The sequence below is a fragment of the Myotis daubentonii genome, chromosome 4 (assembly GCF_963259705.1).
Source record: "Myotis daubentonii chromosome 4, mMyoDau2.1, whole genome shotgun sequence".
Lineage (NCBI taxonomy): Eukaryota > Metazoa > Chordata > Mammalia > Chiroptera > Vespertilionidae > Myotis > Myotis daubentonii.
In genome coordinates this window covers 104589217-104604883 of record NC_081843.1, presented here as the reverse complement: position 1 = coordinate 104604883, position 15667 = coordinate 104589217, and the positions used below count along the sequence as shown (strand labels likewise).

Here is a 15667-nt window from a genome sequence, read left to right as displayed (position 1 = left end):
GATGTGACCCTGGAGGGGCCACTGGAGGATTCCATCAGGAGGTCACACAATCCACACTGAGAGTGTGTAAAGCGCAAAGGACAGCCACCCAATAAAGAGCGAGCGAGGCATCAACGCCTGGCTGTGATTTACAAGCCAGATGTGCATTTTCCCACTGGCTCTGGCTGGGCAGAAAATAACAGAGCATTCACAGAAAAGACCATTTCCTCTGCAACTTGACAGGAAAGAGCTGAAGACTTGGAGAAATCACCAAACCCCTGCATCGGAACAAGGACAAACACCATTTGGAGCCCCATTTGCCTTATTTCAAAGTAGACGTTCCAGATCCCTTCCCTTGGGTTTCTACTTTGGCCCCATGATTAGACTTGCCCTTCCTACATGAGAGTCCCCAGTTACTTCCAGGCCTCATCTGCATTTTTCTTTCTAAGGGAAATCAGGAAACAGCTCTCTCTAGACACAGTGTTTGTTTTGTTGTGTGTGTGTGTGTGTGTGTGTGTGTGTGTGTGTGTGTGTGTTTTATAAGCACTGTTAAATCCTATTAAATGGCCTCCAGCCCAGAGTCCTATTCTTATAAAATGACAGTATTTGAAAATGGCTACAATGGTGTTTCATGGGCCATTCTAGTAAATTTCATTAGCTCATTTCTGACACTGAAGAAATATGCATTGATTCACCTGCCATTTGTGTCATACCTTACCATCATCCCTGACAATTAGCCATGTCATCTGATTGTCTCTTTTTCTGGGATTAAACATTTTGAGTGCTATCACACTGACTAAATAGGCACATAATAACTGTCAAATCAACAAAATTACTGGTTCAAGGGAAAAATGTGCAGCACAGGAAAAATGTCCTTCAGCAAAAGCAGATGCTAAAAACAGATCTAATGTAGGAATATACGCATGTCCTATAACATGTCCTATAAAAATGCCTTTGTTGATGCAAATGAGATGGATTATTTTCAAGTAATAGCTTTATATAACAAATATGGTATTTCTCTGTTATCAGTTATTGAGGGGGGAAATGACAAACTGAAAGTTCTATTCTGTTAAAGGAAACCAAGGTTGAGTTAAGTAGAGGCTGGTATGTGGTTTTTGAAAATTTTATATATAAATATATATAAATATATATATATATATATATATATATATATATATATATATATGGTATCTTGGGTTTTTTTTAGTACTTTATATAAACTTTTCATCTTATAAACAAGTCAATTGAAACAAAGTACTTATTTATAGCAAAGTATGTAAAAGGCACTGGAACTATAAAATTTTATTAATAAATAGTCCTTCTAGGAGTTTATTAATCCAGTTAGGGAACTAGTGCTAAATCTCCCTTAAACACAGTATTTATAAATGCAGGTGGTTATACTGTTACAGGAAGTATTCATACATAGAAAGGAGAGATGATTTGGGGCTTAGGTAAAGGGGAAAGAAAGATTTGAGTTAACTCCTTTCCCATGCAGTTATCTTTATTTTCATTTAAAAGAATTGAATGAGAGTGACCAAAAAAGGATAAAGACACATATTTCAGGTTTTAAATCCTATACTGAGCAATGGTTACACTACTTCCTAAAATATTAAAATAATACAAGAAGTCATGCAAAGAGGTGAAAATGAGTTAACAGCATATAGTTCTGTCAATATTGTTCAATTTTCCTTATTTAAATTTCTAACTAGCTTCCCCATTCAAACTGTATGTTTTTATGGTTAGTACTACATCCACGTTGGGTAATCTGCATATTTTATCCGTTTTTGATTTTTTAATGCGCATTCCTCCACAGGGTCTGTCTAGCTCAACTTTGTGCATCACAGAGTCTACTTACTCACTGGATCCCATGAGGACCTTTGGACAAAGTTCCTACGAACCCATCTGTCTAACTGAAAAATACCTGCATCTATACCTATCGCCTCAACTTCTCCTGTTGGATCAGAATCATCATGCTGATCGTCCTCTTTTGGACAATCAGTCCCTGCAGCTTGGTTTCAATCCATTCTCTTCCCTGGTCTTTGACCCTAACCCTAAATTACCTCCTGTATCCTCCGATTACCCTCCTATTATAATGCCCCTTTCCCCCAACCTATAAGAATATGCATAGTCCCTGCATTAGAATACATTTAAAATACTTTTCATCACACTCTTTTGTTATTAGAGTTTCAAACACCCAAACAAAACATATAATAAACTCCCAAGCACAGTATGTCAGAAAGGGCTACAGGCTCAGTTTTACATTTAAGTTTTACCAATTCCTGAAGAAACATATAATTCCAATTTTATATAAATTATTTCAGAGATTAGTCAAAGCTCTTATTTCTGCAGTTTTGAGGCTATTATGATCTTGATAATCTTGATACTAAGGCTAGACAAGGGCATTATGAGGAAGAAAAATTATGGGCCATCTCATTTTAAGAACACAGCTAAATATTAGCATATCATACATACACACACACACACATTTTCATATGTGATAGGTTTAATTAAGAAAAACAAGGATGGCTCAGAAAACCTTAACATCAGAAAAATCTATCCATAGAATTCACCAACAAAATAACAGAATTCAATAATAGCGTGAAGATTTCTTGATCATACTTTCTAAGAAATCAGAAAATGAACAGTTATGGGCTCAAAAGAAGAACTAGCAGAGTACAGAGTCTGGAGAGCAGAGAGGACCAGGGCAGGTGGTGTTGAGTAAACTCATCAGAGGCCAAAGAAAGGCCAGGGAGAGTGAGGTGATCTGGAGATGGGACACAGCAGGTAATGAATGAGGGAGGTATAATTTTCAATTACATTGCCTTTCTTAATACATGCTCATTTTCCCCAAGTAATGTGTTCACCTTTTCCTCCTGTCCCTCTCTTCTGATCTTTCTGAATGTGATCTTACTGAAAGAACCATATGATGAAATGGAACTTAAATATGGAAGGCAATATGACCAGTGTGGAAATTAAATAGTAACATAAAATCTGTACATTTTAATTGAATACTTTATCGATAGTGTTTCATATTTAATAGTGATCATCCTAGTTAATCCGTTCATTGCACAAACATGATTGTTAAAATATGGCCTCTGGCAGCCCTGGCTGGTGAGTTCGATCCGAAGTCAGGGTGTATATGAGAGGCAACCAATTGATGTTCCTCTCTTTCCCTCTCTCTTCCTCTCTCTCAAAAACACACACATATAAATACACGCTTAAGAAAAGAAAAAGAAAGAAAGAAATATGGCCTCTGGCACTGATTTTCTATTGCAAAATGAGCTGCAATGATTCATGTTGCCTTTTCTTACTACTATTTAAGCACCGACATAAATGCTTAGTAACATCTATCAAAAGTGTACTGATTCAATCTTTAAAAGAACCTAGTGTCACAGCTTCAAGAAAAATTACTTTTATAAACATATACCCAGTATTAATAAACGTGGTCCAAATAATTCGCATATGTAAACTAGAGACTAGCTTCACAGATTCAAGTTAGTCACCTCCCCCCACCCTCCAAAAAAGAAAAAGGAGTAAAAGTTGCTTTAAAAAAAAAAAAAAAAAAAAAGCACTCTAAAGATATCCAAGGTAATGATGGCTACAAGCCAAGAAAACCTTTCAGTGCTTGATAAGTAAGGATCGCAGGAGATTGTGCTGATGAAGAACAGCACCTGTCCAAAACCTGACAGTCCTTCCAAAAACCTGATGGATGGCTCTGCCTGGCTGGGTGGCAGCACTGGTCGCTTGAGATCCAGCAGATTGCGGGCAAGCACTGGAAGGAAACTTCTCTGGTGGAATTAAGATCGGCTCTGAGTGGCCTGAGTTTCATTTTTTTCTCCTTCAAATTTTAGTCAATTAAGGAATCAAGTAAGTAGGGCAACAAAACTTCTTTGGCAAACTTGATAACCATATTGGAAACTGAGTCACAGGTTCAACTAGAAGGGGCCAAAGGAGGGTGGGGAAGCACAGAAGCACAGGTGGCACCAAAATATCACATGATCTCACTCATATGTGGAATCTAAAGAACAAAATAAACTGATGAACAAAATAGATTCAGAGACATAGAAGCAAGGAACAGACTGTCAAATCTCAGAGGGAAGGTGGGGGTGGGTGGGAAGAGATTATCCAAAGCATATATACATAACCCACAGACACAGACAATAGAGTGGTGAAGGCCTGGGGAAGGGGTGGGAGCAGGGACAGGCTAGAGGAGTCAATGGGGGAAAAGGGGGACATCTGTAATACTTTTAACAATAAAGATTTTTTTAATAAAAAATGCAAATCAAGATTTAATCTTCCCGATTCTCATGAAATTATATTTTGATTCAATCAATATCTACCACCACACATGGAGATAATAATAAAGCTGACGACATGATTATTGGTAAAGCAGCTAACAAAAATAGCTAACATTTAAACAGTGCATGCCATCTGCTAGGTGCTATTCTATGTACTTGACACATTTTAATTCCTGATTTCTTACACCCACCCTATTGTAGGTCAGGAAACCAAGTCTTGCCAAGGTCAACAGCTAGTAAGATTCAGCTCCTGATTTGGGAGGTGGTGTTTGTAGCCACTACACTAGACTCTTTAGCTGCTGTAAATCAAAACTGTTCCTTCCTATGTGACACATTTTAAAAGTATGAAGAAGAAAAAAATGTACGGCCTCTTCAGTTGAAAAATGAGTTTATTTTCACTAAATAGAGAAAAGTAAGATACAGTTGCGAAAGGTGGACTCTCCCAAAGCCAGCTACTATGCCAACCTATAAATACAGCATTTATTGTCTTTACTGTTGTTGTTATTAATAACCATAATCTATAAATCGGTTAAGTTCCACAACTTTCACCATCTTCACTCCTAAGGTTTTATGATCCAAGGGTCTTTATGTAAATAAGGGGGAAGAAAATGTCAATACCATCACTGATCGGCTTTATTGGAGTGAAGAACATTCTGGAATGAAAAGGGGAAGGAGCAATGGCTGGATTTCTAAGCAGTCTAAGCATTCAGCTATGATATGGGGGCACAGGACACTGTTCTGAAAATGCAGGAGCTGGGTTCTCACCTTCTGCAGAAGGACCCTTCTGTGGGGGGGCAGGGGGGGCGGGAGGGGCAGGGCATGGCGGGGCAGAGGGAGCAAGGCAGGGTGTACTCTTGGCTGGGCATGCTGGAAATACTCCTTGCCTGCCCTTTCTTTCCCCAGGTGGTGAAAGGAGCCATCCTATTGCAAAGATAACTATTACTCTATAGAGTTGGCCTGCATCTCCCTTCTAGGGACTTCATTTTCAGCTTCAGTGCATCACATAACCCATTTGACCAATGCGCTCTGAGCTAAAAATACGATCGGAAAACAAAAGAGTGGACTTTTAAAAAGCCATAAGAAGAAAAGCATGGCAGGGCTGTGCCAGGTTAGTGCCCTGCGACCAGACGGCTACCATGCTCCTCCCTCCTCCTTTCCTGCCTGCTGTTCCAGGCCTGTCCCACCCACAGTCACTCACAGCAAGTCAGGTGCACTTCCCACAGTGGGTCGGCAGCACCCACATGCCATGTTTCACCCCCTAAAATAAGATACATCAGCTTTCAGCTACCTGAGTCCTGTCCGGAATTCTGTAAGTGATGACAATACATTTCAGTCTTGTAGAGAAAAAAAAAAGGGGGTTCTAGGGAAAGTAACTTCACAGGGCGATCTGATCATAAATTCCTAACTGGATAGGTCAGGTGGGTAAGTCACACCCCAGGCATATAATTTGTTAGTAAAAGGTTTATCTTTGCCTTAAGCAAGCCCTACCCATTGTTTCTGTGCATCTAGGTTAACACACCATGGAAATAAGTGTACCCACCCTCAAGGGAGCACATAATCTTGTTAACTCTCCTGTAATCCAATCCCCACCTCGCTTTCTCCCACCTTCGTTAATCTTCCTTAAATTACCTCCTTAATTTTAAATACATAAAAGAAACTGCAAAGCTATTATTTTCCTGAGCACTGGAGATCTTGCTCCCTGGCAACTGTTATGATTTTGGCTCAAATAAAATCTTATAAAAAGTTTCTACAGTTGTTGACATTCTTACCTCTGCAGTCCCAAAGCCACATGTGTTTGTTGAGTGGCAGGTCAAGGCAAAACATCTCATCAGAGAGGAAATATGCAAATTCACAAACACTGATGCTCATGAAAAAAAGAAATCAGAATAACTGATGTGCCTTATTTATACTTATTTTCTTACTGTCTATATTTTCAGTGTTTACTTGGTTTTAGGAACTGATTAGATATTTTTACACGTTAACAAATTCTTTTATTTAATGTTCATAATCCTGTAAAGCCAGATCTAAAATCTTTCTTGTAGAAATAAAAAGTAAAAGTTAAAAACCTTGAGATTTTGACAAGTTATATATCTTGCCAAATGTAACATAAGTGGTAAGCAGATAAGCTGGAATTTAAACCAAAATAGGACGACAGAAATGTTCCCATAATGTCCAAATTTAAAACCAATTTTCCAAGGAATATATAAAATACATTAATCCTTAGCACCTAGTAATATATCAGCATGGAATAATTTATTGAAAACAGCAGTTGCCACCCACCAAAAGAGCTAAATTGGAAAGCAGAAAATTGGTGGGTTTTTTCAGATGGAGACAGGAAAGAATGGCTCAATTTGCCCAGTGGGCAGGGCACAACTGGAAAAAGGAAGGTCCCAGAGCAAGGCAGAGAGAAACCAGGGTCACCACACACAACAAGGCATGCGGCGGAAGAACCCAACAGTGGAAAATTACTCTCCTTCATCATGTCTTTTTCAAGAGAGCGCCTGGTTATATCAGTTCACTTAGAAATGGCAAACACACTCTGCCTAACTTTAGCTTTGTAGAAAGGTTGAAAAATAGCAAGCCAATCTTGTTCCTCCAAATGTTCAAGCTCAGTTATTTTCACTGTAACTCCTATCTGGGACTTAGTAGAATCAAAGTCATTCCAGCAGGACATGACACTGGCTATCCTGCAATCGACCCCCTGGACTTCATAGTTGACAAAGCAAAAGGCAAAGAAGTTACATGACCTCCCAAAGCCACATGCCAATGAGTGGCAAAGAGGACAATCTAGTCCTATGACTTTTTTACCGATCTCTATCTTCCCCAGCCCAGCACTGGCAGAATAACCAAGTGGGAAGACCATGCTTTAGTCTCCATCAGAGCACATACAACTCTTCAAATATAGTATTTTAAGGGACTAAAATAACTATATCTATATTTAGGTAAAATGTATTCATATACATGTGTATGAATGTATGTATATACATGTTTATACACATACACATGCTCAGATATATAAATGGGTAAGTATATATAAGTATATATTTACATATACTTATATCTAGATGCAGATGTGTATATATATATATATATTTATACATAGTTATGTCTAGATACAGTCATCAATATGTTCATTCACATATATATGCTTATATACATGTGTATTTGCATAAGTATATACTGATATTACATATATTTACTTTGTATATATAAAATATACACTAAACATCTTTATATCAGTAAAAGCAAAAAAATACAACATATCAAAAATGCATAAAGCATCTCCATTGACGTTTTTATTTGTAAGCATGACACATTAAAGCACTGCTTTAACTTGCAAACAGTGCTGTCTCGCATCATCTTTGTTTTTAGTTGCATCTCTGCTCCATGTGAGTCAGGGGTTCTGTCATGTTTTCGTTGCAAAGACATGTAACACACTTAATCCATTCTGCACATGGAAAAACTCAGGAGCTGCAAGTTTGTAAAATATCTGTACTCTAGAAATGGGTTCTTCTGAAGTTCACTGCTTCGTCTTGCACAGCCTGCCTGCTGGATTTCTAAGAAACCAAAAGCTGGGATCCTTCACTTCACTTGAAGCATTCCTGATGTGGGTCTTCTTAACGTAAAACTAATTTAAAAACCACAAGTCTCATTTTAAGCTATGCCTTAAAGCCTGGAAAGCACGGTATACTATATGTTCACAATGTAAGTAAGCACTAAATAATAGCCACAAACCTGTTAAATTATAGGAAAGAATGCATACACTATTCCAGAAAGGGCAGGAGAGGCAAGCCAGCATGGGGAGGCAAGGTTAGAAAAAGGCTGGCTGGGGGCAGGCTGAGGGCATGCTGTACTCATCGAAGGGATTCTTGTGTGACTTTCAGACATATTTTTCAAAGTTAGGTTATTGCAGAATAATACATAATTAAATAATTTTTGTTTGATATTTTTCCTGGACATGTACTATAAAAGAAATTTAGGAAGCAAAATTTCACTGCAATCAACTACCATCGTGACCAGTTGAAATGTACTCCCATTCTGAATCCAGTGGAATTCATGATTCCCACTGTTTCCCCAAGCTCTCGCTTGCTTGCATGAATTTCTGGCCAGAACAGAAAGACTTGTTCAATCTCAGGATCTAAATATCAACAGTAGGTGGGGGTCCAGGCTCCTGCAGCCCAAGAAATTCTGACTTGTGCAAGGTTACCTGGACACAACTGGCAAGGGGTAAAAGACGCTTCTGGGATGTCAATAAGCTAGGTTCCAGCTCCTCCTGGCCAACTGGCGCTGCCTTCCTTTTGTCTAACATTTCAGATCATGGAAACCTCCTATTTCATTAGACCACATGGAGCAATTATTCCGAGTAACTGCAGGATAAGAACCAAACTAATCAGTGGCAGGTATTTATTGCTGGATAACTCACACAAGAAGCAATTTCTACTTAGCCACCCACCAAGACAGACTTTCTTTAAAAGATCATACAAATTCATAGGCCAAGACCCTCAGACTCCTGAACTCTGACCAGATTGGTCCTCCAGGCTATGAAGGTGGTGCCAGGGCTGCCCTGCCTCAAACTCTGTGTGGCTTATAAGTAAGTACCCCACACCACCTACAGGAAACTTTCCTGGTGCAGAGGAGTCTTAATTTTGCCTTGTGACCTGCAGCATATGACTGTAGGCTATAAAACCTAATTGCAAAATCTTAATGTTGTGCCAGAGGACATTAAAAAGCAATTTCCTTTAGATTTATAACTTTAGAATTACAAATGGTGTTAATATGACTAAAAATATAAAAATGAACCATTTCTATTCGACAGGCACTTGGATTATTGCAGGAGCGGCCATGTGCTTGCTGTGGAAGTGGTGTTGACCATTTGCCCACCCCCCCTCCCGGGAACTACTGGGACTGCACAAGATCATTCCAGGCATCGCTTAGAACCATAGGGCACTTGGTTTAAAATATTCCTACACTTAGTTTTGCCACATATTCAGGAACTGCCAGACCTCAGCTTTAAGAAAAAAACCATTTCCTGGAGCTAATACCTCTTTCTCGCAATTCACACTCAGTTTGGACTATCAGTTTCTTCTCTCTCTGTTTGATAGTGGAAAATCTGTATCTTCTCATCTAAGCTACTACCTCTGCAGATATCAAGGTTCCAGGGAAGGAGCAAGCCCAGATTGTGCAAAAAAGTTTCCTTACCAAAGACATTCCACTGAGTCCCAAGGTGGTCTTTATCTATACACCAGAAATAAAATGTTTTCCAAGACAGACCAGATTTTTCTAGGAACTTTAGGGATAAGCATTAGGGTCATACACAGCAAGAATGTTGAGGCAGCACTGTAATTTATTTCTGTAGTCAGCAAACGTTTTTTGAGTACCCACTACATGCTACCCATGGTAGGTAGTGGCTAGGACGCCATATGTAAGACACACATTTGCCTTTGAGGTATATAATCATTTAGCTAAAAAGAAGTGACATACACACAAGAGAGGTAAACTGAAGAAGAGAAATGCTAGCTGGTCCCAAGAAAAGTGTGATGATAAATGCTCTGAAGCATGCTGTCCAATAAAAGGTAATAATATGGCCTACACATGTAATGTTGTATTTTCCAATACCTACATTAAAAAATGTTAAGAAGCAGGCACAATTAATTTGTTTAACCTGGTATATCCAAGATATCATTTCAACATATTATCAATAAGATAAAACTTGAGACATCTTCATCTCATGTGTATGTTCTAAGTCCTTGAGGATCCAGTCTGGATTTTATGCTACTGCTCATCTCAATTTGGACTATCAACATTTCAAGTCCTCAGCAGCCAATCATGGCTAGCAGCTACTCTACTGGACAGTGCACATCTAGGTATTAAAAACAGGGCTTTCTTGTTCACATAGAAACATTGTTCTATCATATCCAGTATTGAAAAACGAATGATTTGTGGGACTTCTCAGAACCAACTGCCATTAACACTGCAAATAAATCAGACTAATTCCAACAAACCTGCCCTCCATTCACCCAATCATTAATGAAAGTAACATGGTCCTCAGAGTTTGACTGACTTGGGTTAAATCTTAGATGCAGAACTTTTGATCTGTGGGACTTTGAGGCCACCACCAGTTGCCTCACTTTTTTCTTAACAAACTATAAAATTGAGGGGAAATAAGAAAACAATAGTTGATGTTGAGAAGAACATGTAAATCAATTCCCATGAAGCATTCAGCAGAGTACCTAAGGCCTGGAAGGGTCTCAAGTTCCCACCCTTGCCACTCTAGGCAGTAAAGGGGAGTTTTCACCTATTTCACAGTTGTACCATGAGGATGGCCCAACTGTATCTTTTGACAACACCCTGAGTACCAGGCAGAATATCGATCATCAATTTTAATCTCCTCTTACATACAATTTCATGTAAATCACAGTCTACCTGCTAAGGGTGTGAAAGCCCTGTCAAAGGAAGAAAGCCATGACCAACCATTGAAAATGAACTGATTAGGGACCACTCTTTGGCAGAACTCTATCAATTCAGTGAGAGGTTACATAGGTCTGAGGTGCTCAATTCTTGCATATTCCAAAGAAAAGTGTGATCCCTCACTGTCTACTGGGAGATCATTTTTAAGACCTTGAAATATCCTGCCTGATAAAAGTGCCCTAGTATACATGAGGGCCTTGGGCCATCCCAGATCCTCTGTGCTAGCAGTGGTGGGGACTTTGGCGATGTTGTGTCAGTTTGACCTCTATAAAGGCTAGAGACTAAATTAACTAAGGTAGTCGCATGAGCATTCCATGGCTATTGACTGAGGAGAAAAAACAAACAAACCCTGGACACTGACACTCAAATGAGATTCTCTGGTTGGCACTATTCCATTCATATTGTCACATATCATTGCCAAGAGAATTGAGCACTGTCCAGGTCATTCAACTAGGAGAGGACAAATAGAAGCTTACACCTGGACTCTCCCAGACTTTGCTCTATGCACTTAACTTTTCTAATTTTCATGTGTATCCGTTTTCTGTAATAAATGGTAACTATGAGTATAACAACATTTCTAGTGAAATCATTGAACCCGAGGGTGGTTATGGGAAACCCTAACTGGGAGGTCATTCCTCTTGTGATGATAATCAGTATAATAATAAAACCCATGTACATTTTCTTGGAAGCTATTCAAATACAGATATGTTGGTCTGCATGAGTCAGAAAGACACAGAATCACTCTCTCACTTTATCAGGGGGTTATTTAACCTGCTTATCTGAGAAGAGATCTCAGTTCTCCAGGATAGCATAAGAATCTCCTAAGGGGCCAGTCTAAAGCTTTTCCAAAGGGGCAATTCTTTCATAGGAGCAAGCTCGCCAAATTCTTCATATGAGCTGAAACAGACATATGGCTGGAAAACAGATAAATATCATTCATAATACAATCAGTGCATTTCATTGTGTTCTTTCCTCACATATTTTACAGCCCACAGCAACCTCATTTTTTTCTAAACCAGTACAAAAAATTCTCTACTTAAGAATGTTTACCTTGTATTCTTCCACAGAAACCAACAAGATGCCTCTAGCTTAACAAAAGTGGCAGGCATCCCACATTGTTCTAGTCTAGTGAATAATTAACAGCAATATTCAATGAAGAAAGGCAAAATGAAATATACTTTGGATAAATCTTTTAGGAAGACTGGAAAGGAGAAAAGTCAGATGCAGCATCATGAGTGCCCCAGTTCTCATGGAATTTGCACACACAGATGAAGGCACATTAGCTTACGGTGCCCTATGCAATTCCAGACGCATGGACTCCACACCAGCCTTTGGAAGGCAAAGCTGTGCTCTGCTTCCACTGTCATTCTCTGCTTGCAAGGTTCCACGGGCTGTCAAACTGCCTGGGCCTGGCTGTCAGTGCCTCTCAAACTCACCTGCTCTCCACTTCTCTTCTGTTTTTCCCCAACTCAGACCCCTCAGTCACTCTACAAGCAGCTCCTCACTCTTTCACCTCCCCACATCACCAACATGAATGATCTTCCCTTTCTGAATGATCTTCCCTCCTGCTTCCCTCTGCTCTCTAACAAACAGAACAGGTAGGAAGCCCCTGAAAAGTATCATGTACTTTTGTTAATATCTCTGTTCTAATATGCAGTGCAACAGATCTTGAATGAATATAATGTTGAAAACTTCAAGGCACAATGCAATCCTAGAATCCACCTGTATCCTTCCTTAATGACCTCACGCACTATTCTCCATCCCTTCTTCTCAACCAACAATGCCTGTCTATTACATTTATTGATTGGTGATTACTTTTAAGTAGCACTTATAGACTATATTCTATCACATTTCTAAGTGGTTTACATGTGAAAGAGTTTATATCTAAATAATGTAAATTTATTTTTTAAAGCCACCTGTAATATTTAGAGAGTATAATTGTTAGTCTAGATTCTAGAACAAGGATTGGCAAATGATGGTCCATGGGTCAAATCTTGCCCATCACCTGTTTTTTGTAAATACATTTTTATGGTGAACAGCCCTGCCCATTTGTTTATGTATGCTCTGTGGCTGAATTTGTGCTACACCAGCATATAGATAATTTGCTTTCCAAGGTCTAGAAGATTTACCCTCCGGTCCTTCACAGAAAAAAAAAAAAGTGCCAACCTCTGCTCTAAAATGTCACAGAGTAAGAGCTCAATAAATATGTCATCAAACATACTAAGTATAATCCTTTAGTAACGGAGACAAAAATAATACATAACCTTAAAGTAAGAAGCAACCTCTGAACACATTCACTTAGATGCCTCATTTTATCAATGAGAAATCTGGAGCCTGACCAGCATAGCCAGGTGGTTGAGTGTCGACCTATGAACCAGGAGGTCAAGGTTCCATTCCCAATCAGGGCACATGCCCAGGTTGCGGGCTCAATTCCCAGTGTGGGGCATGCAGGAGGCTTCTAATCAATGATTCTCTCTCATCATTGATGTTCCTCTCTCTCTTTCCCTATCCCTTCCTCTCTGAAACAATATACATATTGTTTCAGAGAGGAAGAAATTTGGTACAGCCACTCTGGAAAACAGAATGGCGTTTCCTCAAAAAATTACAAATGGAACTTCCATTTGACCCAGTAATTCCACTTCTAGGAATATATCCCAAAAAAATCAGAAACACCAATGAGAAAGGATATATGCACCCCTATGTTCATAGCAGCACAATTTACAATAGCTAAGATTTGGAAACAGCCTAAGTGCCCATCAGCAGATGAGTGGATTAGAAAACTGTGGTACAGCTATACAATGGAATACTGCGTTGCTGTAAAAAAAAAAAAAAAAAAAAAAAAAAAGAAGGAATTCTTACGATTTGCGACAGCATGGATGGAACTAGAGAGCATTATGCTAAGCAAAATAAGCCAGTCAGAGAAAGATAAATATCACATGATCTCACTCATTTGTGGAATATAATGAACATAAACTGATGAACAGAAATAGAACCAGAGTCATAGAAGTATCAATAGACTGTCCAACCTATGAGAAAAGGCAGGGGGTGAGGGGGTAAGAGATCAACCAAAGGACTTGTATGCATGCATATGGGCATAACCAATGGACACAGACGGAGCGGGTGGGGAGGTGAGGGCATATGCTGGGAGGTGGAGGTGGCCGGGGAGAGGTCAATGGAGGAAAAAGGAGACTTATGTAACACTTTAAACAATAAAGAATTTAAATTTAAAAAAAAAGAAATTTGGAGTCCAGAAGAGCAAGGGGACTTACTGACATTCACCCCGGCAGACATCAATGTAGTCTAGTCTAGACAGAACCCCTGACTCCTCACAGTACATGATTTACAACACATCGCATGGCATTAATACGTAATAGCATTTCCAGAGTGTTTCATTCCGTGAGTTTTATATGGCCCGAGCTTCTTTCCACTAAAGCGAGAAAGGCATACAGGAAATAATTACCCAACTCATGGACAAACATGGAGTGTTCTCTACACAGTCACACAAACATCTTGAAACCCCAGCTAATTACTGTACTTCCATTTCCTCCCAGAGAAAAAGCAAACCTGCTAGAACTCCTAGCGTGGCCTATTAGTTGATGTTATCTGTGGTTTCATAAAATTTACATGCCTCACTCGCAGGCCTACTTAGGTACCAATAGCCCCAAGTCAAACACTCAAGATGTTAAAAGCATATGTTTTAAATGTGAAACACAAGCTGACATTTATGGCTTGAGGGTTGTTCTTGCCGGCAGAAGTGAATTTCTGTATTGGCCCAGCATGCCCAAGAGAACTCTGCACTCACACCTTCAAATCACCAACCTTGACAAGGACAGGTTGACAGGTGATGTATGGTCAGAGGACACAGGGAAAATAAATGCTGTTTTTTCTTTTGTTTTTCCCCCTTTGGTTTATTTTGGTGAAGCTGTGGTTATTCTCATTTCCAGATACCAGCACCTGGTTGTCTAATAGCTACCCTGCTTCCCAGCATGCAACAAGCCACTGCACACGGAGCAGGAGCTGTATTTATGAATTCCTTGCAGAGAATTGTGAATTCAGTGTCACAGCCACATTTCTAATCTTGTTTTCAATTTTTCTTGACAAGTGCATGTACTCATTTCCTGATGTGTCCCCAAAAGACTTCAGAGACCCTTGCTGCTCTGTGCCCAATTTCATGGCATTCATCATGGTCAACTCTAATCACTTGCTTGATCCCATTAATGTTCCCTCACTGGGCCATCCGCCGCCAGGGGCATGACAGCCTTCCTTCAGCAAACACATGTAACGACGCTGTGTCTGGCCTTGCTTGGAACTAGAGACACTACAGGAAACTAAAGGGAGAAGGTTCTGCGTCTCATGAGGTGCATATTCTAGTGACAAGGACAGAATCAATAAAAGAAGTAGTAAGTGCCATGGTGTACTGGTACATAACAGAGGACGATTTTTAGACTGAGGCTCAGAGTGATGTTATGCAGTCTCCAAGGAACTGCTGAGGAGACATTAAGCTGAGATCTGAGTGACAGGAAAAAGCTACCTGGGAGAAGGGCATTCCGGGGGGAGGCCCTGAGGTGGGGATGAATCAGGATAACTGAGCAACAGAAACAAGGCAGGGGCGTATGAGAGGTGAGGCCAGGAGAGCCGAGGGGGAGGCTGAGACAGTTCAGGTAGAGTCCTGCAGGTCAAGGTGAAAGGTGTAGATCTTATTCAATGGGAGCAACTAGAAAACTCTTGCTGTAAAGGTACTGATAGTATTTTACATTTTGCAGGCCGTATGGCCTCTGTCATAGCTACTCCACTCTGCTGCTGTCACTGTAGGCAAATGTAAAGGAGTGGCTGTGTTGGGCTCCAAGAAAATATTCACAGTAAATGGAGGTGAGCTCTTGTTCTCACAAACCCTGTTCTATGGCACAAGGAAACCAAGGTGT

General features: G+C 39.8%; 1 protein-coding gene across 3 annotated transcripts in view; it reads right to left on the bottom strand.

Annotated features, from left to right (window-relative positions):
• SEMA5A (semaphorin 5A) overlaps nucleotides 1-15667 on the bottom strand; it is a 397867-nt gene that overhangs the window by 200294 nt on the left and 181906 nt on the right. The window lies entirely within an intron of this gene.